Source organism: Dendropsophus ebraccatus, unplaced genomic scaffold (assembly GCF_027789765.1).
Source record: "Dendropsophus ebraccatus isolate aDenEbr1 unplaced genomic scaffold, aDenEbr1.pat pat_scaffold_672_ctg1, whole genome shotgun sequence".
NCBI lineage: Eukaryota > Metazoa > Chordata > Amphibia > Anura > Hylidae > Dendropsophus > Dendropsophus ebraccatus.
In genome coordinates, this window is record NW_027210271.1 from 49,937 (window position 1) to 76,447 (window position 26,511).

The window sequence follows — 26,511 nt, forward strand, 5'->3', positions numbered from 1 at the left end:
ATTCTCCCCACTCCATGGGTGGACTGACTGAGAATGGTGTGGAAAAGCCAAGTCGAAAGGCGGTACACTAGTAAAAAAGGATGGCGGCTTTTCTAAAAATTACGGCAAGGGAGGCGTCAATGTGTAGGACAAGAGTCCGAGAGAGCTCAACAAGCTGTGGCAGCTAAGAAAAGGAGCAAAGGTTATGCGTAGCGGCGAGGAGCAGTCGAGCGTCGGAGTCGCTTAGCAACCCGGGAGGATTAAAGGTAAAACTTCCCTGACCGGGAATCGAACCCGGGCCGCGGCGGTGAGAGCGCCGAATCCTAGCCACTAGACCACCAGGGAGAAGACGTGGGGGCTGGCGGCTAGCGTCAGCAGCTTGTCTGAGAATGCCCTTGAAAAGTCAAGTCGAAAGGTGGTATATTCGAAAATAAAAATTGAGAGATTTCACAAAAAATACAGCAAGAGAGGCGTTAAAGGGGTTATCCAGGAGAAGAAAACGCGCAGCTACTTTCTTGCAAAAACAGCGTCACACCTGTTCCCAGGTGGGGTGTGGAATGGCAATTCGGCTCCCTTCACTCCAATGGAAGTGGGATGCAAAACCACAAACAAACTGAGGACAAGAAGAGTGGTGCAGTTTCTGGAAGAAAGCGGCCATGTTTTTCTGAGCCTGGATAAGCCCTCTAAAGGGGTTATCCAGGATTAGAAAAAAGATAACTACTTTCTTGCACAAACAGTACCACACCCGTCCCCAGGTGGGGTGTGGTATTAGAATTCAGCTCCATTCACTTCAATGGAACTCAGCTGCAAAACCACACCCAAACCGAGGGCAAGAGAGGTGCTGTTTTTTGAAGAAAGAAGCCACGCTTTTCCAAGCCTGGATAAGCACTTTATCATCCAAGAAAAAGTCTTAAAAAGCTCAAAAAACTGGTGGCAAAGAAACACAGGAAGGTTTTTTGGAACGCACAGCGTAATGGCGAGGAACAGTCGAGCATCCGAGTGGCTTCACAATCTCAGGGGATTGAAAAAAAGAGCAAACGCGAAGCTTCCCTGACCGGGAATCGAACCCGGGCCGCGGCGGTGAGAGCGCCGAATCCTAGCCACTAGACCACCAGGGAGAAGTTGTGCTCATTCTCCCCACTCCATGGGTGGACTGACTGAGAATGGTGTGGAAAAGCCAAGTCGAAAGGCGGTACACTAGTAAAAAAGGATGGCGGCTTTTCTAAAAATTACGGCAAGGGAGGCGTCAATGTGTAGGACAAGAGTCCGAGAGAGCTCAACAAGCTGTGGCAGCTAAGAAAAGGAGCAAAGGTTATGCGTAGCGGCGAGGAGCAGTCGAGCGTCGGAGTCGCTTAGCAACCCGGGAGGATTAAAGGTAAAACTTCCCTGACCGGGAATCGAACCCGGGCCGCGGCGGTGAGAGCGCCGAATCCTAGCCACTAGACCACCAGGGAGAAGACGTGGGGGCTGGCGGCTAGCGTCAGCAGCTTGTCTGAGAATGCCCTTGAAAAGTCAAGTCGAAAGGTGGTATATTCGAAAATAAAAATTGAGAGATTTCACAAAAAATACAGCAAGAGAGGCGTTAAAGGGGTTATCCAGGAGAAGAAAACGCGCAGCTACTTTCTTGCAAAAACAGCGTCACACCTGTTCCCAGGTGGGGTGTGGAATGGCAATTCGGCTCCCTTCACTCCAATGGAAGTGGGATGCAAAACCACAAACAAACTGAGGACAAGAAGAGTGGTGCAGTTTCTGGAAGAAAGCGGCCATGTTTTTCTGAGCCTGGATAAGCCCTCTAAAGGGGTTATCCAGGATTAGAAAAAAGATAACTACTTTCTTGCACAAACAGTACCACACCCGTCCCCAGGTGGGGTGTGGTATTAGAATTCAGCTCCATTCACTTCAATGGAACTCAGCTGCAAAACCACACCCAAACCGAGGGCAAGAGAGGTGCTGTTTTTTGAAGAAAGAAGCCACGCTTTTCCAAGCCTGGATAAGCACTTTATCATCCAAGAAAAAGTCTTAAAAAGCTCAAAAAACTGGTGGCAAAGAAACACAGGAAGGTTTTTTGGAACGCACAGCGTAATGGCGAGGAACAGTCGAGCATCCGAGTGGCTTCACAATCTCAGGGGATTGAAAAAAAGAGCAAACGCGAAGCTTCCCTGACCGGGAATCGAACCCGGGCCGCGGCGGTGAGAGCGCCGAATCCTAGCCACTAGACCACCAGGGAGAAGTTGTGCTCATTCTCCCCACTCCATGGGTGGACTGACTGAGAATGGTGTGGAAAAGCCAAGTCGAAAGGCGGTACACTAGTAAAAAAGGATGGCGGCTTTTCTAAAAATTACGGCAAGGGAGGCGTCAATGTGTAGGACAAGAGTCCGAGAGAGCTCAACAAGCTGTGGCAGCTAAGAAAAGGAGCAAAGGTTATGCGTAGCGGCGAGGAGCAGTCGAGCGTCGGAGTCGCTTAGCAACCCGGGAGGATTAAAGGTAAAACTTCCCTGACCGGGAATCGAACCCGGGCCGCGGCGGTGAGAGCGCCGAATCCTAGCCACTAGACCACCAGGGAGAAGACGTGGGGGCTGGCGGCTAGCGTCAGCAGCTTGTCTGAGAATGCCCTTGAAAAGTCAAGTCGAAAGGTGGTATATTCGAAAATAAAAATTGAGAGATTTCACAAAAAATACAGCAAGAGAGGCGTTAAAGGGGTTATCCAGGAGAAGAAAACGCGCAGCTACTTTCTTGCAAAAACAGCGTCACACCTGTTCCCAGGTGGGGTGTGGAATGGCAATTCGGCTCCCTTCACTCCAATGGAAGTGGGATGCAAAACCACAAACAAACTGAGGACAAGAAGAGTGGTGCAGTTTCTGGAAGAAAGCGGCCATGTTTTTCTGAGCCTGGATAAGCCCTCTAAAGGGGTTATCCAGGATTAGAAAAAAGATAACTACTTTCTTGCACAAACAGTACCACACCCGTCCCCAGGTGGGGTGTGGTATTAGAATTCAGCTCCATTCACTTCAATGGAACTCAGCTGCAAAACCACACCCAAACCGAGGGCAAGAGAGGTGCTGTTTTTTGAAGAAAGAAGCCACGCTTTTCCAAGCCTGGATAAGCACTTTATCATCCAAGAAAAGTCTTAAAAAGCTCAAAAAACTGGTGGCAAAGAAACACAGGAAGGTTTTTTGGAACGCACAGCGTAATGGCGAGGAACAGTCGAGCATCCGAGTGGCTTCACAATCTCAGGGGATTGAAAAAAAGAGCAAACGCTTAGCTTCACTGACCGGGAATCAAACCCGGGCCGCGGCGGTGAGAGCGCCGAATCCTAGCCACTAGACCACCAGGGAGAAGTTGTGCTCATTCTCCCCACTCCATGGGTGGACTGACTGAGAATGGTGTGGAAAAGCCAAGTCGAAAGGCGGTACACTAGTAAAAAAGGATGGTGGCTTTTCTAAAAATTACGGCAAGGGAGGCGTCAATGTGTAGGACAAGAGTCCGAGAGAGCTCAACAAGCTGTGGCAGCTAAGAAAAGGAGCAAAGGTTATGCGTAGCGGCGAGGAGCAGTCGAGCGTCGGAGTCGCTTAGCAACCCGGGAGGATTAAAGGTAAAACTTCCCTGACCGGGAATCGAACCCGGGCCGCGGCGGTGAGAGCGCCGAATCCTAGCCACTAGACCACCAGGGAGAAGACATGGGGGCTGGCGGCTAGCGTCAGCAGCTTGTCTGAGAATGCCCTTGAAAAGTCAAGTCGAAAGGTGGTATATTCGAAAATAAAAATTGAGAGATTTCACAAAAAATACAGCAAGAGAGGCGTTAAAGGGGTTATCCAGGAGAAGAAAACGCGCAGCTACTTTCTTGCAAAAACAGCGTCACACCTGTTCCCAGGTGGGGTGTGGAATGGCAATTCGGCTCCCTCCACTCCAATGGAAGTGGGATGCAAAACCACAAACAAACTGAGGACAAGAAGAGTGGTGCAGTTTCTGGAAGAAAGCGGCCATGTTTTTCTGAGCCTGGATAAGCCCTCTAAAGGGGTTATCCAGGATTAGAAAAAAGATAACTACTTTCTTGCACAAACAGTACCACACCCGTCCCCAGGTGGGGTGTGGTATTAGAATTCAGCTCCATTCACTTCAATGGAACTCAGCTGCAAAACCACACCCAAACCGAGGGCAAGAGAGGTGCTGTTTTTTGAAGAAAGAAGCCACGCTTTTCCAAGCCTGGATAAGCACTTTATCATCCAAGAAAAAGTCTTAAAAAGCTCAAAAAACTGGTGGCAAAGAATTACAGGAAGGTTTTTTTGGAACGCACAGCGTAATGGCGAGGAACAGTCGAGCATCCGAGTGGCTTCACAATCTCAGGGGATTGAAAAAAAGAGCAAACGCGAAGCTTCCCTGACCGGGAATCGAACCCGGGCCGCGGCGGTGAGAGCGCCGAATCCTAGCCACTAGACCACCAGGGAGAAGTTGTGCTCATTCTCCCCACTCCATGGGTGGACTGACTGAGAATGGTGTGGAAAAGCCAAGTCGAAAGGCGGTACACTAGTAAAAAAGGATGGCGGCTTTTCTAAAAATTACGGCAAGGGAGGCGTCAATGTGTAGGACAAGAGTCCGAGAGAGCTCAACAAGCTGTGGCAGCTAAGAAAAGGAGCAAAGGTTATGCGTAGCGGCGAGGAGCAGTCGAGCGTCGGAGTCGCTTAGCAACCCCGGAGGATTAAAGGTAAAACTTCCCTGACCGGGAATCGAACCCGGGCCGCGGCGGTGAGAGCGCCGAATCCTAGCCACTAGACCACCAGGGAGAAGACGTGGGGGCTGGCGGCTAGCGTCAGCAGCTTGTCTGAGAATGCCCTTGAAAAGTCAAGTCGAAAGGTGATATATTCGAAAATAAAAATTGAGAGATTTCACAAAAAATACAGCAAGAGAGGCGTTAAAGGGGTTATCCAGGAGAAGAAAACGCGCAGCTACTTTCTTGCAAAAACAGTGTCACACCTGTTCCCAGGTGGGGTGTGGAATGGCAATTCGGCTCCCTTCACTCCAATGGAAGTGGGATGCAAAACCACAAACAAACTGAGGACAAGAAGAGTGGTGCAGTTTCTGGAAGAAAGCGGCCATGTTTTTCTGAGCCTGGATAAGCCCTCTAAAGGGGTTATCCAGGATTAGAAAAAAGATAACTACTTTCTTGCACAAACAGTACCACACCCGTCCCCAGGTGGGGTGTGGTATTAGAATTCAGCTCCATTCACTTCAATGGAACTCAGCTGCAAAACCACACCCAAACCGAGGGCAAGAGAGGTGCTGTTTTTTGAAGAAAGAAGCCACGCTTTTCCAAGCCTGGATAAGCACTTTATCATCCAAGAAAAAGTCTTAAAAAGCTCAAAAAACTGGTGGCAAAGAAACACAGGAAGGTTTTTTGGAACGCACAGCGTAATGGCGAGGAACAGTCGAGCATCCGAGTGGCTTCACAATCTCAGGGGATTGAAAAAAAGAGCAAACGCGAAGCTTCCCTGACCGGGAATCAAACCCGGGCCGCGGCGGTGAGAGCGCCGAATCCTAGCCACTAGACCACCAGGGAGAAGTTGTGCTCATTCTCCCCACTCCATGGGTGGACTGACTGAGAATGGTGTGGAAAAGCCAAGTCGAAAGGCGGTACACTAGTAAAAAAGGATGGCGGCTTTTCTAAAAATTACGGCAAGGGAGGCGTCAATGTGTAGGACAAGAGTCCGAGAGAGCTCAACAAGCTGTGGCAGCTAAGAAAAGGAGCAAAGGTTATGCGTAGCGGCGAGGAGCAGTCGAGCGTCGGAGTCGCTTAGCAACCCGGGAGGAATAAAGGTAAAACTTCCCTGACCGGGAATCGAACCCGGGCCGCGGCGGTGAGAGCGCCGAAACCTAGCCACTAGACCACCAGGGAGAAGACGTGGGGGCTGGCGGCTAGCGTCAGCAGCTTGTCTGAGAATGCCCTTGAAAAGTCAAGTCGAAAGGTGGTATATTCGAAAATAAAAATTGAGAGATTTCACAAAAAATACAGCAAGAGAGGCGTTAAAGGGGTTATCCAGGAGAAGAAAACGCGCAGCTACTTTCTTGCAAAAACAGCGTCACACCTGTTCCCAGGTGGGGTGTGGAATGGCAATTCGGCTCCCTTCACTCCAATGGAAGTGGGATGCAAAACCACAAACAAACTGAGGACAAGAAGAGTGGTGCAGTTTCTGGAAGAAAGCGGCCATGTTTTTCTGAGCCTGGATAAGCCCTCTAAAGGGGTTATCCAGGATTAGAAAAAAGATAACTACTTTCTTGCACAAACAGTACCACACCCGTCCCCAGGTGGGGTGTGGTATTAGAATTCAGCTCCATTCACTTCAATGGAACTCAGCTGCAAAACCACACCCAAACCGAGGGCAAGAGAGGTGCTGTTTTTTGAAGAAAGAAGCCACGCTTTTCCAAGCCTGGATAAGCACTTTATCATCCAAGAAAAAGTCTTAAAAAGCTCAAAAAACTGGTGGCAAAGAAACACAGGAAGGTTTTTTGGAACGCACAGCGTAATGGCGAGGAACAGTCGAGCATCCGAGTGGCTTCACAATCTCAGGGGATTGAAAAAAAGAGCAAACGCGAAGCTTCCCTGACCGGGAATCGAACCCGGGCCGCGGCGGTGAGAGCGCCGAATCCTAGCCACTAGACCACCAGGGAGAAGTTGTGCTCGTTCTCTCCCACTCCATGGGTGGACTGACTGAGAATGGTGTGGAAAAGCCAAGTCGAAAGGCGGTACACTAGTAAAAAAGGATGGCGGCTTTTCTAAAAATTACGGCAAGGGAGGCGTCAATGTGTAGGACAAGAGTCCGAGAGAGCTCAACAAGCTGTGGCAGCTAAGAAAAGGAGCAAAGGTTATGCGTAGCGGCGAGGAGCAGTCGAGCGTCGGAGTCGCTTAGCAACCCGGGAGGATTAAAGGTAAAACTTCCCTGACCGGGAATCGAACCCGGGCCGCGGCGGTGAGAGCGCCGAATCCTAGCCACTAGACCACCAGGGAGAAGACGTGGGGGCTGGCGGCTAGCGTCAGCAGCTTGTCTGAGAATGCCCTTGAAAAGTCAAGTCGAAAGGTGGTATATTCGAAAATAAAAATTGAGAGATTTCACAAAAAATACAGCAAGAGAGGCGTTAAAGGGGTTATCCAGGAGAAGAAAACGCGCAGCTACTTTCTTGCAAAAACAGCGTCACACCTGTTCCCAGGTGGGGTGTGGAATGGCAATTCGGCTCCCTTCACTCCAATGGAAGTGGGATGCAAACCCACAAACAAACTGAGGACAAGAAGAGTGGTGCAGTTTCTGGAAGAAAGCGGCCATGTTTTTCTGAGCCTGGATAAGCCCTCTAAAGGGGTTATCCAGGATTAGAAAAAAGATAACTACTTTCTTGCACAAACAGTACCACACCCGTCCCCAGGTGGGGTGTGGTATTAGAATTCAGCTCCATTCACTTCAATGGAACTCAGCTGCAAAACCACACCCAAACCGAGGGCAAGAGAGGTGCTGTTTTTTGAAGAAAGAAGCCACGCTTTTCCAAGCCTGGATAAGCACTTTATCATCCAAGAAAAAGTCTTAAAAAGCTCAAAAAACTGGTGGCAAAGAAACACAGGAAGGTTTTTTGAAACGCACAGCGTAATGGCGAGGAACAGTCGAGCATCCGAGTGGCTTCACAATCTCCGGGGATTGAAAAAAAGAGCAAACGCGAAGCTTCCCTGACCGGGAATCGAACCCGGGCCGCGGCGGTGAGAGCGCCGAATACTAGCCACTAGACCACCAGGGAGAAGTTGTGCTCGTTCTCCCCACTCCATGGGTGGACTGACTGAGAATGGTGTGGAAAAGCCAAGTCGAAAGGCGGTACACTAGTAAAAAAGGATGGCGGCTTTTCTAGAAATTACGGCAAGGGAGGCGTCAATGTGTAGGACAAGAGTCCGAGAGAGCTCAACAAGCTGTGGCAGCTAAGAAAAGGAGCAAAGGTTATGCGTAGCGGCGAGGAGCAGTCGAGCGTCGGAGTCGCTTAGCAACCCGGGAGGATTAAAGGTAAAACTTCCCTGACCGGGAATCGAACCCGGGCCGTGGCGGTGAGAGCGCCGAATCCTAGCCACTAGACCAGCCAGGGAGAAGACAGTGGGGGCTAGGCGGCTAGCGTCAGCAGCTTGTCTGAGAATGCCCTTGAAAAGTCAAGTCGAAAGGTGGTATATTCGAAAATAAAAATTGAGAGATTTCACAAAAAATACAGCAAGAGAGGCGTTAAAGGGGTTATCCAGGAGAAGAAAACGCGCAGCTACTTTCTTGCAAAAACAGCGTCACACCTGTTCCCAGGTGGGGTGTGGAATGGCAATTCGGCTCCCTTCACTCCAATGGAAGTGGGATGCAAAACCACAAACAAACTGAGGACAAGAAGAGTGGTGCAGTTTCTGGAAGAAAGCGGCCATGTTTTTCTGAGCCTGGATAAGCCCTCTAAAGGGGTTATCCAGGATTAGAAAAAAGATAACTACTTTCTTGCACAAACAGTACCACACCCGTCCCCAGGTGGGGTGTGGTATTAGAATTCAGCTCCATTCACTTCAATGGAACTCAGCTGCAAAACCACACCCAAACCGAGGGCAAGAGAGGTGCTGTTTTTTGAAGAAAGAAGCCACGCTTTTCCAAGCCTGGATAAGCACTTTATCATCCAAGAAAAAGTCTTAAAAAGCTCAAAAAACTGGTGGCAAAGAAACACAGGAAGGTTTTTTGGAACGCACAGCGTAATGGCGAGGAACAGTCGAGCATCCGAGTGGCTTCACAATCTCCGGGGATTGAAAAAAAGAGCAAACGCGAAGCTTCCCTGACCGGGAATCGAACCCGGGCCGCGGCGGTGAGAGCGCCGAATCCTAGCCACTAGACCACCAGGGAGAAGTTGTGCTCAGTTCTCCCCACTCCATGGGTGGACTGACTGAGAATGGTGTGGAAAAGCCAAGTCGAAAGGCGGTACACTAGTAAAAAAGGATGGCGGCTTTTCTAAAAATTACGGCAAGGGAGGCGTCAATGTGTAGGACAAGAGTCCGAGAGAGCTCAACAAGCTGTGGCAGCTAAGAAAAGGAGCAAAGGTTATGCGTAGCGGCGAGGAGCAGTCGAGCGTCGGAGTCGCTTAGCAACCCGGGAGGATTAAAGGTAAAACTTCCCTGACCGGGAATCGAACCCGGGCCGCGGCGGTGAGAGCGCCGAATCCTAGCCACTAGACCACCAGGGAGAAGACGTGGGGGCTGGCGGCTAGCGTCAGCAGCTTGTCTGAGAATGCCCTTGAAAAGTCAAGTCGAAAGGTGGTATATTCGAAAATAAAAATTGAGAGATTTCACAAAAAATACAGCAAGAGAGGCGTTAAAGGGGTTATCCAGGAGAAGAAAACGCGCAGCTACTTTCTTGCAAAAACAGCGTCACACCTGTTCCCAGGTGGGGTGTGGAATGGCAATTCGGCTCCCTTCACTCCAATGGAAGTGGGATGCAAAACCACAAACAAACTGAGGACAAGAAGAGTGGTGCAGTTTCTGGAAGAAAGCGGCCATGTTTTTCTGAGCCTGGATAAGCCCTCTAAAGGGGTTATCCAGGATTAGAAAAAAGATAACTACTTTCTTGCACAAACAGTACCACACCCGTCCCCAGGTGGGGTGTGGTATTAGAATTCAGCTCCATTCACTTCAATGGAACTCAGCTGCAAAACCACACCCAAACCGAGGGCAAGAGAGGTGCTGTTTTTTGAAGAAAGAAGCCACGCTTTTCCAAGCCTGGATAAGCACTTTATCATCCAAGAAAAAGTCTTAAAAAGCTCAAAAAACTGGTGGCAAAGAAACACAGGAAGGTTTTTTGAACGCACAGCGTAATGGCGAGGAACAGTCGAGCATCCGAGTGGCTTCACAATCTCCGGGGATTGAAAAAAAGAGCAAACGCGAAGCTTCCCTGACCGGGAATCGAACCCGGGCCGCGGCGGTGAGAGCGCCGAATCCTAGCCACTAGACCACCAGGGAGAAGTTGTGCTCGTTCTCCCCACTCCATGGGTGGACTGACTGAGAATGGTGTGGAAAAGCCAAGTCGAAAGGCGGTACACTAGTAAAAAAGGATGGCGGCTTTTCTAAAAATTACGGCAAGGGAGGCGTCAATGTGTAGGACAAGAGTCCGAGAGAGCTCAACAAGCTGTGGCAGCTAAGAAAAGGAGCAAAGGTTATGCGTAGCGGCGAGGAGCAGTTGAGCGTCGGAGTCGCTTAGCAACCCGGGAGGATTAAAGGTAAAACTTCCCTGACCGGGAATCGAACCCGGGCCGCGGCGGTGAGAGCGCCGAATCCTAGCCACTAGACCACCAGGGAGAAGACGTGGGGGCTGGCGGCTAGCGTCAGCAGCTTGTCTGAGAATGCCCTTGAAAAGTCAAGTCGAAAGGTGGTATATTCGAAAATAAAAATTGAGAGATTTCACAAAAAATACAGCAAGAGAGGCGTTAAAGGGGTTATCCAGGAGAAGAAAACGCGCAGCTACTTTCTTGCAAAAACAGCGTCACACCTGTTCCCAGGTGGGGTGTGGAATGGCAATTCGGCTCCCTTCACTCCAATGGAAGTGGGATGCAAAACCACAAACAAACTGAGGACAAGAAGAGTGGTGCAGTTTCTGGAAGAAAGCGGCCATGTTTTTCTGAGCCTGGATAAGCCCTCTAAAGGGGTTATCCAGGATTAGAAAAAAGATAACTACTTTCTTGCACAAACAGTACCACACCCGTCCCCAGGTGGGGTGTGGTATTAGAATTCAGCTCCATTCACTTCAATGGAACTCAGCTGCAAAACCACACCCAAACCGAGGGCAAGAGAGGTGCTGTTTTTTGAAGAAAGAAGCCACGCTTTTCCAAGCCTGGATAAGCACTTTATCATCCAAGAAAAAGTCTTAAAAAGCTCAAAAAACTGGTGGCAAAGAAACACAGGAAGGTTTTTTGGAACGCACAGCAGTAATGGCGAGGAACAGTCGAGCATCCGAGTGGCTTCACAATCTCAGGGGATTGAAAAAAAGAGCAAACGCGAAGCTTCCCTGACCGGGAATCGAACCCGGGCCGCGGCGGTGAGAGCGCCGAATCCTAGCCACTAGACCACCAGGGAGAAGTTGTGCTCAGTTCTCTCCCACTCCATGGGTGGACTGACTGAGAATGGTGTGGAAAAGCCAAGTCGAAAGGCGGTACACTAGTAAAAAAGGATGGCGGCTTTTCTAAAAATTACGGCAAGGGAGGCGTCAATGTGTAGGACAAGAGTCCGAGAGAGCTCAACAAGCTGTGGCAGCTAAGAAAAGGAGCAAAGGTTATGCGTAGCGGCGAGGAGCAGTCGAGCGTCGGAGTCGCTTAGCAACCCGGGAGGATTAAAGGTAAAACTTCCCTGACCGGGAATCGAACCCGGGCCGCGGCGGTGAGAGCGCCGAATCCTAGCCACTAGACCACCAGGGAGAAGACGTGGGGGCTGGCGGCTAGCGTCAGCAGCTTGTCTGAGAATGCCCTTGAAAAGTCAAGTCGAAAGGTGGTATATTCGAAAATAAAAATTGAGAGATTTCACAAAAAATACAGCAAGAGAGGCGTTAAAGGGGTTATCCAGGAGAAGAAAACGCGCAGCTACTTTCTTGCAAAAACAGCGTCACACCTGTTCCCAGGTGGGGTGTGGAATGGCAATTCGGCTCCCTTCACTCCAATGGAAGTGGGATGCAAAACCACAAACAAACTGAGGACAAGAAGAGTGGTGCAGTTTCTGGAAGAAAGCGGCCATGTTTTTCTGAGCCTGGATAAGCCCTCTAAAGGGGTTATCCAGGATTAGAAAAAAGATAACTACTTTCTTGCACAAACAGTACCACACCCGTCCCCAGGTGGGGTGTGGTATTAGAATTCAGCTCCATTCACTTCAATGGAACTCAGCTGCAAAACCACACCCAAACCGAGGGCAAGAGAGGTGCTGTTTTTTGAAGAAAGAAGCCACGCTTTTCCAAGCCTGGATAAGCACTTTATCATCCAAGAAAAAGTCTTAAAAAGCTCAAAAAACTGGTGGCAAAGAAACACAGGAAGGTTTTTTGAAACGCACAGCGTAATGGCGAGGAACAGTCGAGCATCCGAGTGGCTTCACAATCTCCGGGGATTGAAAAAAAGAGCAAACGCGAAGCTTCCCTGACCGGGAATCGAACACGGGCCGCGGCGGTGAGAGCGCCGAATACTAGCCACTAGACCACCAGGGAGAAGTTGTGCTCGTTCTCCCCACTCCATGGGTGGACTGACTGAGAATGGTGTGGAAAAGCCAAGTCGAAAGGCGGTACACTAGTAAAAAAGGATGGCGGCTTTTCTAGAAATTACGGCAAGGGAGGCGTCAATGTGTAGGACAAGAGTCCGAGAGAGCTCAACAAGCTGTGGCAGCTAAGAAAAGGAGCAAAGGTTATGCGTAGCGGCGAGGAGCAGTCGAGCGTCGGAGTCGCTTAGCAACCCGGGAGGATTAAAGGTAAAACTTCCCTGACCGGGAATCGAACCCGGGCCGTGGCGGTGAGAGCGCCGAATCCTAGCCACTAGACCACCAGGGAGAAGACATGGGGGCTAGGCGGCTAGCGTCAGCAGCTTGTCTGAGAATGCCCTTGAAAAGTCAAGTCGAAAGGTGGTATATTCGAAAATAAAAATTGAGAGATTTCACAAAAAATACAGCAAGAGAGGCGTTAAAGGGGTTATCCAGGAGAAGAAAACGCGCAGCTACTTTCTTGCAAAAACAGCGTCACACCTGTTCCCAGGTGGGGTGTGGAATGGCAATTCGGCTCCCTTCACTCCAATGGAAGTGGGATGCAAACCCACAAACAAACTGAGGACAAGAAGAGTGGTGCAGTTTCTGGAAGAAAGCGGCCATGTTTTTCTGAGCCTGGATAAGCCCTCTAAAGGGGTTATCCAGGATTAGAAAAAAGATAACTACTTTCTTGCACAAACAGTACCACACCCGTCCCCAGGTGGGGTGTGGTATTAGAATTCAGCTCCATTCACTTCAATGGAACTCAGCTGCAAAACCACACCCAAACCGAGGGCAAGAGAGGTGCTGTTTTTTGAAGAAAGAAGCCACGCTTTTCCAAGCCTGGATAAGCACTTTATCATCCAAGAAAAAGTCTTAAAAAGCTCAAAAAACTGGTGGCAAAGAAACACAGGAAGGTTTTTTGGAACGCACAGCGTAATGGCGAGGAACAGTCGAGCATCCGAGTGGCTTCACAATCTCAGGGGATTTAAAAAAAGAGCAAACGCGAAGCTTCCCTGACCGGGAATCGAACCCGGGCCGCGGCGGTGAGAGCGCCGAATCCTAGCCACTAGACCACCAGGGAGAAGTTGTGCTCGTTCTCTCCACTCCATGGGTGGACTGACTGAGAATGGTGTGGAAAAGCCAAGTCGAAAGGCGGTACACTAGTAAAAAAGGATGGCGGCTTTTCTAAAAATTACGGCAAGGGAGGCGTCAATGTGTAGGACAAGAGTCCGAGAGAGCTCAACAAGCTGTGGCAGCTAAGAAAAGGAGCAAAGGTTATGCGTAGCGGCGAGGAGCAGTCGAGCGTCGGAGTCGCTTAGCAACCCGGGAGGATTAAAGGTAAAACTTCCCTGACCGGGAATCGAACCCGGGCCGCGGCGGTGAGAGCGCCGAATCCTAGCCACTAGACCACCAGGGAGAAGACATGGGGGCTGGCGGCTAGCGTCAGCAGCTTGTCTGAGAATGCCCTTGAAAAGTCAAGTCGAAAGGTGGTATATTCGAAAATAAAAATTGAGAGATTTCACAAAAAATACAGCAAGAGAGGCGTTAAAGGGGTTATCCAGGAGAAGAAAACGCGCAGCTACTTTCTTGCAAAAACAGCGTCACACCTGTTCCCAGGTGGGGTGTGGAATGGCAATTCGGCTCCCTTCACTCCAATGGAAGTGGGATGCAAACCCACAAACAAACTGAGGACAAGAAGAGTGGTGCAGTTTCTGGAAGAAAGCGGCCATGTTTTTCTGAGCCTGGATAAGCCCTCTAAAGGGGTTATCCAGGATTAGAAAAAAGATAACTACTTTCTTGCACAAACAGTACCACACCCGTCCCCAGGTGGGGTGTGGTATTAGAATTCAGCTCCATTCACTTCAATGGAACTCAGCTGCAAAACCACACCCAAACCGAGGGCAAGAGAGGTGCTGTTTTTTGAAGAAAGAAGCCACGCTTTTCCAAGCCTGGATAAGCACTTTATCATCCAAGAAAAAGTCTTAAAAAGCTCAAAAAACTGGTGGCAAAGAAACACAGGAAGGTTTTTTGAAACGCACAGCATAATGGCGAGGAACAGTCGAGCATCCGAGTGGCTTCACAATCTCCGGGGATTGAAAAAAAGAGCAAAAGCGAAGCTTCCCTGACCGGGAATCGAACCCGGGCCGCGGCGGTGAGAGCGCCGAATCCTAGCCACTAGACCACCAGGGAGAAGTTGTGCTCGTTCTCCCCACTCCATGGGTGGACTGACTGAGAATGGTGTGGAAAAGCCAAGTCGAAAGGCGGTACACTAGTAAAAAAGGATGGCGGCTTTTCTAAAAATTACGGCAAGGGAGGCGTCAATGTGTAGGACAAGAGTCCGAGAGAGCTCAACAAGCTGTGGCAGCTAAGAAAAGGAGCAAAGGTTATGCGTAGCGGCGAGGAGCAGTTGAACGTCGGAGTCGCTTAGCAACCCGGGAGGATTAAAGGTAAAACTTCCCTGACCGGGAATTGAACCCGGGACGCGGCGGTGAGAGCGCTGAATCCTAGCCACTAGACCACCAGGGAGAAGACGTGGGGGCTGGCGGCTAGCGTCAGCAGCTTGTCTGAGAATGCCCTTGAAAAGTCAAGTCGAAAGGTGGTATATTCGAAAATAAAAATTGAGAGATTTCACAAAAAATACAGCAAGAGAGGCGTTAAAGGGGTTATCCAGGAGAAGAAAACGCGCAGCTACTTTCTTGCAAAAACAGCGTCACACCTGTTCCCAGGTGGGGTGTGGAATGGCAATTCGGCTCCCTTCACTCCAATGGAAGTGGGATGCAAAACCACAAACAAACTGAGGACAAGAAGAGTGGTGCAGTTTCTGGAAGAAAGCGGCCATGTTTTTCTGAGCCTGGATAAGCCCTCTAAAGGGGTTATCCAGGATTAGAAAAAAGATAACTACTTTCTTGCACAAACAGTACCACACCCGTCCCCAGGTGGGGTGTGGTATTAGAATTCAGCTCCATTCACTTCAATGGAACTCAGCTGCAAAACCACACCCAAACCGAGGGCAAGAGAGGTGCTGTTTTTTGAAGAAAGAAGCCACGCTTTTCCAAGCCTGGATAAGCACTTTATCATCCAAGAAAAAGTCTTAAAAAGCTCAAAAAACTGGTGGCAAAGAAACACAGGAAGGTTTTTTGGAACGCACAGCGTAATGGCGAGGAACAGTCGAGCATCCGAGTGGCTTCACAATCTCAGGGGATTGAAAAAAAGAGCAAGCATGAAGCTTCCCTGACCGGGAATCGAACCCGGGCCGCGGCAGGGAGAGCGCCGAATCCTAGCCACTAGACCACCAGGGAGAAGTTGTGCTCATTCTCCCCACTCCATGGGTGGACTGACTGAGAATGGTGTGGAAAAGCCAAGTCGAAAGGCGGTACACTAGTAAAAAAGGATGGCGGCTTTTCTAAAAATTACGGCAAGGGAGGCGTCAATGTGTAGGACAAGAGTCCGAGAGAGCTCAACAAGCTGTGGCAGCTAAGAAAAGGAGCAAAGGTTATGCGTAGCGGCGAGGAGCAGTCGAGCGTCGGAGTCGCTTAGCAACCCGGGAGGATTAAAGGTAAAACTTCCCTGACCGGGAATCGAACCCGGGCCGCGGCGGTGAGAGCGCCGAATCCTAGCCACTAGACCACCAGGGAGAAGACGTGGGGGCTAGCGGCTAGCGTCAGCAGCTTGTCTGAGAATGCCCTTGAAAAGTCAAGTCGAAAGGTGGTATATTCGAAAATAAAAATTGAGAGATTTCACAAAAAATACAGCAAGAGAGGCGTTAAAGGGGTTATCCAGGAGAAGAAAACGCGCAGCTACTTTCTTGCAAAAACAGCGTCACACCTGTTCCCAGGTGGGGTGTGGAATGGCAATTCGGCTCCCTTCACTCCAATGGAAGTGGGATGCAAAACCACAAACAAACTGAGGACAAGAAGAGTGGTGCAGTTTCTGGAAGAAAGCGGCCATGTTTTTCTGAGCCTGGATAAGCCCTCTAAAGGGGTTATCCAGGATTAGAAAAAAGATAACTACTTTCTTGCACAAACAGTACCACACCCGTCCCCAGGTGGGGTGTGGTATTAGAATTCAGCTCCATTCACTTCAATGGAACTCAGCTGCAAAACCACACCCAAACCGAGGGCAAGAGAGGTGCTGTTTTTTGAAGAAAGAAGCCACGCTTTTCCAAGCCTGGATAAGCACTTTATCATCCAAGAAAAAGTCTTAAAAAGCTCAAAAAACTGGTGGCAAAGAAACACAGGAAGGTTTTTTGAAACGCACAGCAGTAATGGCGAGGAACAGTCGAGCATCCGAGTGGCTTCACAATCTCCGGGGATTGAAAAAAAGAGCAAACGCGAAGCTTCCCTGACCGGGAATCGAACCCGGGCCGCGGCGGTGAGAGCGCCGAATCCTAGCCACTAGACCACCAGGGAGAAGTTGTGCTCGTTCTCCCCACTCCATGGGTGGACTGACTGAGAATGGTGTGGAAAAGCCAAGTCGAAAGGCGGTACACTAGTAAAAAAGGATGGCGGCTTTTCTAAAAATTACGGCAAGGGAGGCGTCAATGTGTAGGACAAGAGTCCGAGAGAGCTCAACAAGCTGTGGCAGCTAAGAAAAGGAGCAAAGGTTATGCGTAGCGGCGAGGAGCAGTCGAGCGTCGGAGTCGCTTAGCAACCCGGGAGGATTAAAGGTAAAACTTCCCTGACCGGGAATCGAACCCGGGCCGCGGCGGTGAGAGCACCGAATCCTAGCCACTAGACCCCCAGGGAGAAGACGTGGGGGCTGGCGGCTAGCGTCAGCAGCTTGTCTGAGAATGCCCTTGAAAAGTCAAGTCGAAAGGTGGTATATTCGAAAATAAAAATTGAGAGATTTCACAAAAAATACAGCAAGAGAGGCGTTAAAGGGGTTATCCAGGAGAAGAAAACGCGCAGCTACTTTCTTGCAAAAACAGCGTCACACCTGTTCCCAGGTGGGGTGTGGAATGGCAATTCGGCTCCCTTCACTCCAATGGAAGTGGGATGCAAAACCACAAACAAACTGAGGACAAGAAGAGTGGTGCAGTTTCTGGAAGAAAGCGGCCATGTTTTTCTGAGCCTGGATAAGCCCTCTAAAGGGGTTATCCAGGATTAGAAAAAAGATAACTACTTTCTTGCACAAACAGTACCACACCCGTCCCCAGGTGGGGTGTGGTATTAGAATTCAGCTCCATTCACTTCAATGGAACTCAGCTGCAAAACCACACCCAAACCGAGGGCAAGAGAGGTGCTGTTTTTTGAAGAAAGAAGCCACGCTTTTCCAAGCCTGGATAAGCACTTTATCATCCAAGAAAAAGTCTTAAAAAGCTCAAAAAACTGGTGGCAAAGAAACACAGGAAGGTTTTTTGGAACGCACAGCGTAATGGCGAGGAACAGTCGAGCATCCGAGTGGCTTCACAATCTCAGGGGATTGAAAAAAAGAGCAAATGCGAAGCTTCCCTGACCGGGAATCGAACCCGGGCCGCGGCGGTGAGAGCGCCGAATCCTAGCCACTAGACCACCAGGGAGAAGACGTTGGGGGCTGGCGGCTAGCGTCAGCAGCTTGTCTGAGAATGCCCTTGAAAAGTCAAGTCGAAAGGTGGTATATTCGAAAATAAAAATTGAGAGATTTCACAAAAAATACAGCAAGAGAGGCGTTAAAGGGGTTATCCAGGAGAAGAAAACGCGCAGCTACTTTCTTGCAAAAACAGCGTCACACCTGTTCCCAGGTGGGGTGTGGAATGGCAATTCGGCTCCCTTCACTCCAATGGAAGTGGGATGCAAAACCACAAACAAACTGAGGACAAGAAGAGTGGTGCAGTTTCTGGAAGAAAGCGGCCATGTTTTTCTGAGCCTGGATAAGCCCTCTAAAGGGGTTATCCAGGATTAGAAAAAAGATAACTACTTTCTTGCACAAACAGTACCACACCCGTCCCCAGGTGGGGTGTGGTATTAGAATTCAGCTCCATTCACTTCAATGGAACTCAGCTGCAAAACCACACCCAAACCGAGGGCAAGAGAGGTGCTGTTTTTTGAAGAAAGAAGCCACGCTTTTCCAAGCCTGGATAAGCACTTTATCATCCAAGAAAAAGTCTTAAAAAGCTCAAAAAACTGGTGGCAAAGAAACACAGGAAGGTTTTTTGGAACGCACAGCATAATGGCGAGGAACAGTCGAGCATCCGAGTGGCTTCACAATCTCAGGGGATTGAAAAAAAGAGCAAACGCGAAGCTTCCCTGACCGGGAATCGAACCCGGGCCGCGGCGGTGAGAGCGCCGAATCCTAGCCACTAGACCACCAGGGAGAAGTTGTGCTCGTTCTCCCCACTCCATGGGTGGACTGACTGAGAATGGTGTGGAAAAGCCAAGTCGAAAGGCGGTACACTAGTAAAAAAGGATGGCGGCTTTTCTAAAAATTACGGCAAGGGAGGCGTCAATGTGTAGGACAAGAGTCCGAGAGAGCTCAACAAGCTGTGGCAGCTAAGAAAAGGAGCAAAGGTTATGCGTAGCGGCGAGGAGCAGTCGAGCGTCGGAGTCGCTTAGCAACCCGGGAGGATTAAAGGTAAAACTTCCCTGACCGGGAATCGAACCCGGGCCGCGGCGGTGAGAGCACCGAATCCTAGCCACTAGACCCCCAGGGAGAAGACGTGGGGGCTGGCGGCTAGCGTCAGCAGCTTGTCTGAGAATGCCCTTGAAAAGTCAAGTCGAAAGGTGGTATATTCGAAAATAAAAATTGAGAGATTTCACAAAAAATACAGCAAGAGAGGCGTTAAAGGGGTTATCCAGGAGAAGAAAACGCGCAGCTACTTTCTTGCAAAAACAGCGTCACACCTGTTCCCAGGTGGGGTGTGGAATGGCAATTCGGCTCCCTTCACTCCAATGGAAGTGGGATGCAAAACCACAAACAAACTGAGGACAAGAAGAGTGGTGCAGTTTCTGGAAGAAAGCGGCCATGTTTTTCTGAGCCTGGATAAGCCCTCTAAAGGGGTTATCCAGGATTAGAAAAAAGATAACTACTTTCTTGCACAAACAGTACCACACCCGTCCCCAGGTGGGGTGTGGTATTAGAATTCAGCTCCATTCACTTCAATGGAACTCAGCTGCAAAACCACACCCAAACCGAGGGCAAGAGAGGTGCTGTTTTTTGAAGAAAGAAGCCACGCTTTTCCAAGCCTGGATAAGCACTTTATCATCCAAGAAAAAGTCTTAAAAAGCTCAAAAAACTGGTGGCAAAGAAACACAGGAAGGTTTTTTGGAACGCACAGCGTAATGGCGAGGAACATTCGAGCATCCGAGTGGCTTCACAATCTCAGGGGATTGAAAAAAAGAGCAAATGCGAAGCTTCCCTGACCGGGAATCGAACCCGGGCCGCGGCAGTGAGAGCGCCGAATCCTAGCCACTAGACCACCAGGGAGAAGACGTTGGGGGCTGGCGGCTAGCGTCAGCAGCTTGTCTGAGAATGCCCTTGAAAAGTCAAGTCGAAAGGTGGTATATTCGAAAATAAAAATTGAGAGATTTCACAAAAAATACAGCAAGAGAGGCGTTAAAGGGGTTATCCAGGAGAAGAAAACGCGCAGCTACTTTCTTGCAAAAACAGCGTCACACCTGTTTCCAGGTGGGGTGTGGAATGGCAATTCGGCTCCCTTCACTCCAATGGAAGTGGGATGCAAAACCACAAACAAACTGAGGACAAGAAGAGTGGTGCAGTTTCTGGAAGAAAGCGGCCATGTTTTTCTGAGCCTGGATAAGCCCTCTAAAGGGGTTATCCAGGATTAGAAAAAAGATAACTACTTTCTTGCACAAACAGTACCACACCCGTCCCCAGGTGGGGTGTGGTATTAGAATTCAGCTCCATTCACTTCAATGGAACTCAGCTGCAAAACCACACCCAAACCGAGGGCAAGAGAGGTGCTGTTTTTTGAAGAAAGAAGCCACGCTTTTCCAAGCCTGGATAAGCACTTTATCATCCAAGAAAAAGTCTTAAAAAGCTCAAAAAACTGGTGGCAAAGAAACACAGGAAGGTTTTTTGAAACGCACAGCGTAATGGCGAGGAACAGTCGAGCATCCGAGTGGCTTCACAATCTCCGGGGATTGAAAAAAAGAGCAAACGCGAAGCTTCCCTGACCGGGAATCGAACCCGGGCCGCGGCGGTGAGAGCGCCGAATCCTAGCCACTAGACCACCAGGGAGAAGTTGTGCTCGTTCTCCCCACTCCATGGGTGGACTGACTGAGAATGGTGTGGAAAAGCCAAGTCGAAAGGCGGTACACTAGTAAAAAAGGATGGCGGCTTTTCTAAAAATTACGGCAAGGGAGGCGTCAATGTGTAGGACAAGAGTCCGAGAGAGCTCAACAAGCTGTGGCAGCTAAGAAAAGGAGCAAAGGTTATGCGTAGCGGCGAGGAGCAGTCGAGCGTCGGAGTCGCTTAGCAACCCGGGAGGATTAAAGGTAAAACTTCCCTGACCGGGAATCGAACCCGGGCCGCGGCGGTGAGAGCGCCGAATCCTAGCCACTAGACCACCAGGGAGAAGACGTGGGGGCTGGCGGCTAGCGTCAGCAGCTTGTCTGAGAATGCCCTTGAAAAGTCAAGTCGAAAGGTGGTATATTCGAAAATAAAAATTGAGAGATTTCACAAAAAATACAGCAAGAGAGGCGTTAAAGGGGTTATCCAGGAGAAGAAAACGCGCAGCTACTTTCTTGCAAAAACAGCGTCACACCTGTTCCCAGGTGGGGTGTGGAATGGCAATTCGGCTCCCTTCACTCCAATGGAAGTGGGATGCAAAACCACAAACAAACTGAGGACAAGAAGAGTGGTGCAGTTTCTGGAAGAAAGCGGCCATGTTTTTCTGAGCCTGGATAAGCCCTCTAAAGGGGTTATCCAGGATTAGAAAAAAGATAACTACTTTCTTGCACAAACAGTACCACACCCGTCCCCAGGTGGGGTGTGGTATTAGAATTCAGCTCCATTCACTTCAATGGAACTCAGCTGCAAAACCACACCCAAACCGAGGGCAAGAGAGGTGCTGTTTTTTGAAGAAAGAAGCCACGCTTTTCCAAGCCTGGATAAGCACTTTATCATCCAAGAAAAAGTCTTAAAAAGCTCAAAAAACTGGTGGCAAAGAAACACAGGAAGGTTTTTTGAAACGCACAGCATAATGGCGAGGAACAGTCGAGCATCCGAGTGGCTTCACAATCTCCGGGGATTGAAAAAAAAAAAAACGCGAAGCTTCCCTGACCGGGAATCGAACCCGGGCCGCGGCGGTGAGAGCGCCGAATCCTAGCCACTAGACCACCAGGGAGAAGTTGTGCTCGTTCTCCCCACTCCATGGGTGGACTGACTGAGAATGGTGTGGAAAAGCCAAGTCGAAAGGCGGTACACTAGTAAAAAAGGATGGCGGCTTTTCTAAAAATTACGGCAAGGGAGGCGTCAATGTGTAGGACAAGAGTCCGAGAGAGCTCAACAAGCTGTGGCAGCTAAGAAAAGGAGCAAAGGTTATGCGTAGCGGCGAGGAGCAGTCGAGCGTCGGAGTCGCTTAGCAACCCGGGAGGATTAAAGGTAAAACTTCCCTGACCGGGAATCGAACCCGGGCCGCGGCGGTGAGAGCACCGAATCCTAGCCACTAGACCCCCAGGGAGAAGACGTGGGGGCTGGCGGCTAGCGTCAGCAGCTTGTCTGAGAATGCCCTTGAAAAGTCAAGTCGAAAGGTGGTATATTCGAAAATAAAAATTGAGAGATTTCACAAAAAATACAGCAAGAGAGGCGTTAAAGGGGTTATCCAGGAGAAGAAAACGCGCAGCTACTTTCTTGCAAAAACAGCGTCACACCTGTTCCCAGGTGGGGTGTGGAATGGCAATTCGGCTCCCTTCACTCCAATGGAAGTGGGATGCAAAACCACAAACAAACTGAGGACAAGAAGAGTGGTGCAGTTTCTGGAAGAAAGCGGCCATGTTTTTCTGAGCCTGGATAAGCCCTCTAAAGGGGTTATCCAGGATTAGAAAAAAGATAACTACTTTCTTGCACAAACAGTACCACACCCGTCCCCAGGTGGGGTGTGGTATTAGAATTCAGCTCCATTCACTTCAATGGAACTCAGCTGCAAAACCACACCCAAACCGAGGGCAAGAGAGGTGCTGTTTTTTGAAGAAAGAAGCCACGCTTTTCCAAGCCTGGATAAGCACTTTATCATCCAAGAAAAAGTCTTAAAAAGCTCAAAAAACTGGTGGCAAAGAAACACAGGAAGGTTTTTTGGAACGCACAGCGTAATGGCGAGGAACATTCGAGCATCCGAGTGGCTTCACAATCTCAGGGGATTGAAAAAAAGAGCAAATGCGAAGCTTCCCTGACCGGGAATCGAACCCGGGCCGCGGCAGTGAGAGCGCAGAATCCTAGCCACTAGACCACCAGGGAGAAGACGTGGGGGCTGGCGGCTAGCGTCAGCAGCTTGTCTGAGAATGCCCTTGAAAAGTCAAGTCGAAAGGTGGTATATTCGAAAATAAAAATTGAGAGATTTCACAAAAAATACAGCAAGAGAGGCGTTAAAGGGGTTATCCAGGAGAAGAAAACGCGCAGCTACTTTCTTGCAAAAACAGCGTCACACCTGTTCCCAGGTGGGGTGTGGAATGGCAATTCGGCTCCCTTCACTCCAATGGAAGTGGGATGCAAAACCACAAACAAACTGAGGACAAGAAGAGTGGTGCAGTTTCTGGAAGAAAGCGGCCATGTTTTTCTGAGCCTGGATAAGCCCTCTAAAGGGGTTATCCAGGATTAGAAAAAAGATAACTACTTTCTTGCACAAACAGTACCACACCCGTCCCCAGGTGGGGTGTGGTATTAGAATTCAGCTCCATTCACTTCAATGGAACTCAGCTGCAAAACCACACCCAAACCGAGGGCAAGAGAGGTGCTGTTTTTTGAAGAAAGAAGCCACGCTTTTCCAAGCCTGGATAAGCACTTTATCATCCAAGAAAAAGTCTTAAAAAGCTCAAAAAACTGGTGGCAAAGAAACACAGGAAGGTTTTTTGAAACGCACAGCATAATGGCGAGGAACAGTCGAGCATCCGAGTGGCTTCACAATCTCCGGGGATTGAAAAAAAGAGCAAACGCGAAGCTTCCCTGACCGGGAATCGAACCCGGGCCGCGGCGGTGAGAGCGCCGAATCCTAGCCACTAGACCACCAGGGAGAAGTTGTGCTCGTTCTCCCCACTCCATGGGTGGACTGACTGAGAATGGTGTGGAAAAGCCAAGTCGAAAGGCGGTACACTAGTAAAAAAGGATGGCGGCTTTTCTAAAAATTACGGCAAGGGAGGCGTCAATGTGTAGGACAAGAGTCCGAGAGAGCTCAACAAGCTGTGGCAGCTAAGAAAAGGAGCAAAGGTTATGCGTAGCGGCGAGGAGCAGTCGAGCGTCGGAGTCGCTTAGCAACCCGGGAGGATTAAAGGTAAAACTTCCCTGACCGGGAATCGAACCCGGGCCGCGGCGGTGAGAGCGCCGAATCCTAGCCATTAGACCACCAGGGAGAAGACGTGGGGGCTGGCGGCTAGCGTCAGCAGCTTGTCTGAGAATGCCCTTGAAAAGTCAAGTCGAAAGGTGGTATATTCGAAAATAAAAATTGAGAGATTTCACAAAAAATACAGCAAGAGAGGCGTTAAAGGGGTTATCCAGGAGAAGAAAACGCGCAGCTACTTTCTTGCAAAAACAGCGTCACACCTGTTCCCAGGTGGGGTGTGGAATGGCAATTCGGCTCCCTTCACTCCAATGGAAGTGGGATGCAAAACCACAAACAAACTGAGGACAAGAAGAGTGGTGCAGTTTCTGGAAGAAAGCGGCCATGTTTTTCTGAGCCTGGATAAGCCCTCTAAAGGGGTTATCCAGGATTAGAAAAAAAGATAACTACTTTCTTGCACAAACAGTACCACACCCGTCCCCAGGTGGGGTGTGGTATTAGAATTCAGCTCCATTCACTTCAATGGAACTCAGCTGCAAAACCACACCCAAACCGAGGGCAAGAGAGGTGCTGTTTTTTGAAGAAAGAAGCCACGCTTTTCCAAGCCTGGATAAGCACTTTATCATCCAAGAAAAAGTCTTAAAAAGCTCAAAAAACTGGTGGCAAAGAAACACAGGAAGGTTTTTTGAAACGCACAGCGTAATGGCGAGGAACAGTCGAGCATCCGAGTGGCTTCACAATCTCCGGGGATTGAAAAAAAGAGCAAACGCGAAGCTTCCCTGACCGGGAATCGAACCCGGGCCGCGGCGATGAGAGCGCCGAATCCTAGCCACTAGACCACCAGGGAGAAGTTGTGCTCGTTCTCCCCACTCCATGGGTGGACTGACTGAGAATGGTGTGGAAAAGCCAAGTCGAAAGGCGGTACACTAGTAAAAAAGGATGGCGGCTTTTCTAAAAATTACGGCAAGGGAGGCGTCAATGTGTAGGACAAGAGTCCGAGAGAGCTCAACAAGCTGTGGCAGCTAAGAAAAGGAGCAAAGGTTATGCGTAGCGGCGAGGAGCAGTCGAGCGTCGGAGTCGCTTAGCAACCCGGGAGGATTAAAGGTAAAACTTCCCTGACCGGGAATCGAACCCGGGCCGCGGCGGTGAGAGCGCCGAATCCTAGCCACTAGACCACCAGGGAGAAGACGTGGGGGCTGGCGGCTAGCGTCAGCAGCTTGTCTGAGAATGCCCTTGAAAAGTCAAGTCGAAAGGTGGTATATTCGAAAATAAAAATTGAGAGATTTCACAAAAAATACAGCAAGAGAGGCGTTAAAGGGGTTATCCAGGAGAAGAAAACGCGCAGCTACTTTCTTGCAAAAACAGCGTCACACCTGTTCCCAGGTGGGGTGTGGAATGGCAATTCGGCTCCCTTCACTCCAATGGAAGTGGGATGCAAAACCACAAACAAACTGAGGACAAGAAGAGTGGTGCAGTTTCTGGAAGAAAGCGGCCATGTTTTTCTGAGCCTGGATAAGCCCTCTAAAGGGGTTATCCAGGATTAGAAAAAAGATAACTACTTTCTTGCACAAACAGTACCACACCCGTCCCCAGGTGGGGTGTGGTATTAGAATTCAGCTCCATTCACTTCAATGGAACTCAGCTGCAAAACCACACCCAAACCGAGGGCAAGAGAGGTGCTGTTTTTTGAAGAAAGAAGCCACGCTTTTCCAAGCCTGGATAAGCACTTTATCATCCAAGAAAAAGTCTTAAAAAGCTCAAAAAACTGGTGGCAAAGAAACACAGGAAGGTTTTTTGAAACGCACAGCGTAATGGCGAGGAACAGTCGAGCATCCGAGTGGCTTTACAATCTCCGGGGATTGAAAAAAAGAGCAAACGCGAAGCTTCCCTGACCTGGAATCGAACCCTGGCCGCGGCGGTGAGAGCGCCGAATCCTAGCCACTAGACCACCAGGGAGAAGTTGTGCTCGTTTTCCCCACTCCATGGGTGGACTGACTGAGAATGGTGTGGAAAAGCCAAGTCGAAAGGCGGTACACTAGTAAACAAGGATGGCGGCTTTTCTAGAAATTACGGCAAGGGAGGCGTCAATGTGTAGGACAAGAGTCCGAGAGAGCTCAACAAGCTGTGGCAGCTAAGAAAAGGAGCAAAGGTTATGCGTAGCGGCGAGGAGCAGTCAAGCGTCGGAGTCGCTTAGCAACCCGGGAGGATTAAAGGTAAAACTTCCCTGACCGGGAATCGAACCCGGGCCGCGGCGGTGAGAGCGCCGAATCCTAGCCACTAGACCACCAGGGAGAAGACGTGGGGGCTGGCGGCTAGCGTCAGCAGCTTGTCTGAGAATGCCCTTGAAAAGTCAAGTCGAAAGGTGGTATATTCGAAAATAAAAATTGAGAGATTTCACAAAAAATACAGCAAGAAAGGCGTTAAAGGGGTTATCCAGGAGAAGAAAACGCGCAGCTACTTTCTTGCAAAAACAGCGTCACACCTGTTCCCAGGTGGGGTGTGGAATGGCAATTCGGCTCCCTCCACTCCAATGGAAGTGGGATGCAAAACCACAAACAAACTGAGGACAAGAAGAGTGGTGCAGTTTCTGGAAGAAAGCGGCCATGTTTTTCTGAGCCTGGATAAGCCCTCTAAAGGGGTTATCCAGGATTAGATAAAAGATAACTACTTTCTTGCACAAACAGTACCACACCCGTCCCCAGGTGGGGTGTGGTATTAGAATTCAGCTCCATTCACTTCAATGGAACTCAGCTGCAAAACCACACCCAAACCGAGGGCAAGAGAGGTGCTGTTTTTTGAAGAAAGAAGCCACGCTTTTCCAAGCCTGGATAAGCACTTTATCATCCAAGAAAAAGTCTTA

General features: G+C 49.7%; 34 non-coding genes across 34 annotated transcripts; all 34 read right to left on the reverse strand.

Moving 5' to 3' along the window:
- Window positions 1-252: 252 nt before the first annotated feature.
- TRNAE-CUC (transfer RNA glutamic acid (anticodon CUC)) lies at window positions 253-324 on the reverse strand. The gene has a single exon. It is a non-coding gene; the product is annotated as a tRNA-Glu (tRNA).
- A 701-nt stretch (window positions 325-1,025) lies between these two features.
- Window positions 1,026-1,097, reverse strand: TRNAE-CUC (transfer RNA glutamic acid (anticodon CUC)). The gene has a single exon. It is a non-coding gene; the product is annotated as a tRNA-Glu (tRNA).
- Window positions 1,098-1,361: 264 nt separating this feature from the next.
- TRNAE-CUC (transfer RNA glutamic acid (anticodon CUC)) lies at window positions 1,362-1,433 on the reverse strand. The gene has a single exon. It is a non-coding gene; the product is annotated as a tRNA-Glu (tRNA).
- Window positions 1,434-2,134: 701 nt separating this feature from the next.
- TRNAE-CUC (transfer RNA glutamic acid (anticodon CUC)) lies at window positions 2,135-2,206 on the reverse strand. The gene has a single exon. It is a non-coding gene; the product is annotated as a tRNA-Glu (tRNA).
- A 264-nt stretch (window positions 2,207-2,470) lies between these two features.
- On the reverse strand, window positions 2,471-2,542 carry TRNAE-CUC (transfer RNA glutamic acid (anticodon CUC)). The gene has a single exon. It is a non-coding gene; the product is annotated as a tRNA-Glu (tRNA).
- A 1,036-nt stretch (window positions 2,543-3,578) lies between these two features.
- TRNAE-CUC (transfer RNA glutamic acid (anticodon CUC)) lies at window positions 3,579-3,650 on the reverse strand. The gene has a single exon. It is a non-coding gene; the product is annotated as a tRNA-Glu (tRNA).
- A 702-nt stretch (window positions 3,651-4,352) lies between these two features.
- Window positions 4,353-4,424, reverse strand: TRNAE-CUC (transfer RNA glutamic acid (anticodon CUC)). The gene has a single exon. It is a non-coding gene; the product is annotated as a tRNA-Glu (tRNA).
- Window positions 4,425-4,688: 264 nt separating this feature from the next.
- TRNAE-CUC (transfer RNA glutamic acid (anticodon CUC)) lies at window positions 4,689-4,760 on the reverse strand. The gene has a single exon. It is a non-coding gene; the product is annotated as a tRNA-Glu (tRNA).
- A 701-nt stretch (window positions 4,761-5,461) lies between these two features.
- On the reverse strand, window positions 5,462-5,533 carry TRNAE-CUC (transfer RNA glutamic acid (anticodon CUC)). The gene has a single exon. It is a non-coding gene; the product is annotated as a tRNA-Glu (tRNA).
- Window positions 5,534-6,570: 1,037 nt separating this feature from the next.
- Window positions 6,571-6,642, reverse strand: TRNAE-CUC (transfer RNA glutamic acid (anticodon CUC)). The gene has a single exon. It is a non-coding gene; the product is annotated as a tRNA-Glu (tRNA).
- A 265-nt stretch (window positions 6,643-6,907) lies between these two features.
- On the reverse strand, window positions 6,908-6,979 carry TRNAE-CUC (transfer RNA glutamic acid (anticodon CUC)). The gene has a single exon. It is a non-coding gene; the product is annotated as a tRNA-Glu (tRNA).
- A 1,813-nt stretch (window positions 6,980-8,792) lies between these two features.
- On the reverse strand, window positions 8,793-8,864 carry TRNAE-CUC (transfer RNA glutamic acid (anticodon CUC)). Its single transcript has one exon. It is a non-coding gene; the product is annotated as a tRNA-Glu (tRNA).
- Window positions 8,865-9,129: 265 nt separating this feature from the next.
- TRNAE-CUC (transfer RNA glutamic acid (anticodon CUC)) lies at window positions 9,130-9,201 on the reverse strand. The gene has a single exon. It is a non-coding gene; the product is annotated as a tRNA-Glu (tRNA).
- A 700-nt stretch (window positions 9,202-9,901) lies between these two features.
- On the reverse strand, window positions 9,902-9,973 carry TRNAE-CUC (transfer RNA glutamic acid (anticodon CUC)). Its single transcript has one exon. It is a non-coding gene; the product is annotated as a tRNA-Glu (tRNA).
- Window positions 9,974-10,237: 264 nt separating this feature from the next.
- On the reverse strand, window positions 10,238-10,309 carry TRNAE-CUC (transfer RNA glutamic acid (anticodon CUC)). The gene has a single exon. It is a non-coding gene; the product is annotated as a tRNA-Glu (tRNA).
- Window positions 10,310-11,011: 702 nt separating this feature from the next.
- TRNAE-CUC (transfer RNA glutamic acid (anticodon CUC)) lies at window positions 11,012-11,083 on the reverse strand. Its single transcript has one exon. It is a non-coding gene; the product is annotated as a tRNA-Glu (tRNA).
- A 266-nt stretch (window positions 11,084-11,349) lies between these two features.
- TRNAE-CUC (transfer RNA glutamic acid (anticodon CUC)) lies at window positions 11,350-11,421 on the reverse strand. The gene has a single exon. It is a non-coding gene; the product is annotated as a tRNA-Glu (tRNA).
- A 1,037-nt stretch (window positions 11,422-12,458) lies between these two features.
- On the reverse strand, window positions 12,459-12,530 carry TRNAE-CUC (transfer RNA glutamic acid (anticodon CUC)). Its single transcript has one exon. It is a non-coding gene; the product is annotated as a tRNA-Glu (tRNA).
- A 702-nt stretch (window positions 12,531-13,232) lies between these two features.
- TRNAE-CUC (transfer RNA glutamic acid (anticodon CUC)) lies at window positions 13,233-13,304 on the reverse strand. Its single transcript has one exon. It is a non-coding gene; the product is annotated as a tRNA-Glu (tRNA).
- A 264-nt stretch (window positions 13,305-13,568) lies between these two features.
- On the reverse strand, window positions 13,569-13,640 carry TRNAE-CUC (transfer RNA glutamic acid (anticodon CUC)). Its single transcript has one exon. It is a non-coding gene; the product is annotated as a tRNA-Glu (tRNA).
- A 701-nt stretch (window positions 13,641-14,341) lies between these two features.
- TRNAE-CUC (transfer RNA glutamic acid (anticodon CUC)) lies at window positions 14,342-14,413 on the reverse strand. The gene has a single exon. It is a non-coding gene; the product is annotated as a tRNA-Glu (tRNA).
- A 1,373-nt stretch (window positions 14,414-15,786) lies between these two features.
- On the reverse strand, window positions 15,787-15,858 carry TRNAE-CUC (transfer RNA glutamic acid (anticodon CUC)). Its single transcript has one exon. It is a non-coding gene; the product is annotated as a tRNA-Glu (tRNA).
- Window positions 15,859-16,560: 702 nt separating this feature from the next.
- Window positions 16,561-16,632, reverse strand: TRNAE-CUC (transfer RNA glutamic acid (anticodon CUC)). Its single transcript has one exon. It is a non-coding gene; the product is annotated as a tRNA-Glu (tRNA).
- A 1,037-nt stretch (window positions 16,633-17,669) lies between these two features.
- On the reverse strand, window positions 17,670-17,741 carry TRNAE-CUC (transfer RNA glutamic acid (anticodon CUC)). Its single transcript has one exon. It is a non-coding gene; the product is annotated as a tRNA-Glu (tRNA).
- Window positions 17,742-18,443: 702 nt separating this feature from the next.
- Window positions 18,444-18,515, reverse strand: TRNAE-CUC (transfer RNA glutamic acid (anticodon CUC)). The gene has a single exon. It is a non-coding gene; the product is annotated as a tRNA-Glu (tRNA).
- A 1,037-nt stretch (window positions 18,516-19,552) lies between these two features.
- Window positions 19,553-19,624, reverse strand: TRNAE-CUC (transfer RNA glutamic acid (anticodon CUC)). Its single transcript has one exon. It is a non-coding gene; the product is annotated as a tRNA-Glu (tRNA).
- A 702-nt stretch (window positions 19,625-20,326) lies between these two features.
- Window positions 20,327-20,398, reverse strand: TRNAE-CUC (transfer RNA glutamic acid (anticodon CUC)). The gene has a single exon. It is a non-coding gene; the product is annotated as a tRNA-Glu (tRNA).
- A 264-nt stretch (window positions 20,399-20,662) lies between these two features.
- TRNAE-CUC (transfer RNA glutamic acid (anticodon CUC)) lies at window positions 20,663-20,734 on the reverse strand. Its single transcript has one exon. It is a non-coding gene; the product is annotated as a tRNA-Glu (tRNA).
- A 700-nt stretch (window positions 20,735-21,434) lies between these two features.
- Window positions 21,435-21,506, reverse strand: TRNAE-CUC (transfer RNA glutamic acid (anticodon CUC)). Its single transcript has one exon. It is a non-coding gene; the product is annotated as a tRNA-Glu (tRNA).
- A 1,810-nt stretch (window positions 21,507-23,316) lies between these two features.
- On the reverse strand, window positions 23,317-23,388 carry TRNAE-CUC (transfer RNA glutamic acid (anticodon CUC)). Its single transcript has one exon. It is a non-coding gene; the product is annotated as a tRNA-Glu (tRNA).
- Window positions 23,389-23,652: 264 nt separating this feature from the next.
- On the reverse strand, window positions 23,653-23,724 carry TRNAE-CUC (transfer RNA glutamic acid (anticodon CUC)). Its single transcript has one exon. It is a non-coding gene; the product is annotated as a tRNA-Glu (tRNA).
- A 702-nt stretch (window positions 23,725-24,426) lies between these two features.
- Window positions 24,427-24,498, reverse strand: TRNAE-CUC (transfer RNA glutamic acid (anticodon CUC)). The gene has a single exon. It is a non-coding gene; the product is annotated as a tRNA-Glu (tRNA).
- Window positions 24,499-24,762: 264 nt separating this feature from the next.
- TRNAE-CUC (transfer RNA glutamic acid (anticodon CUC)) lies at window positions 24,763-24,834 on the reverse strand. Its single transcript has one exon. It is a non-coding gene; the product is annotated as a tRNA-Glu (tRNA).
- Window positions 24,835-25,871: 1,037 nt separating this feature from the next.
- Window positions 25,872-25,943, reverse strand: TRNAE-CUC (transfer RNA glutamic acid (anticodon CUC)). The gene has a single exon. It is a non-coding gene; the product is annotated as a tRNA-Glu (tRNA).
- Window positions 25,944-26,511: the final 568 nt, after the last annotated feature.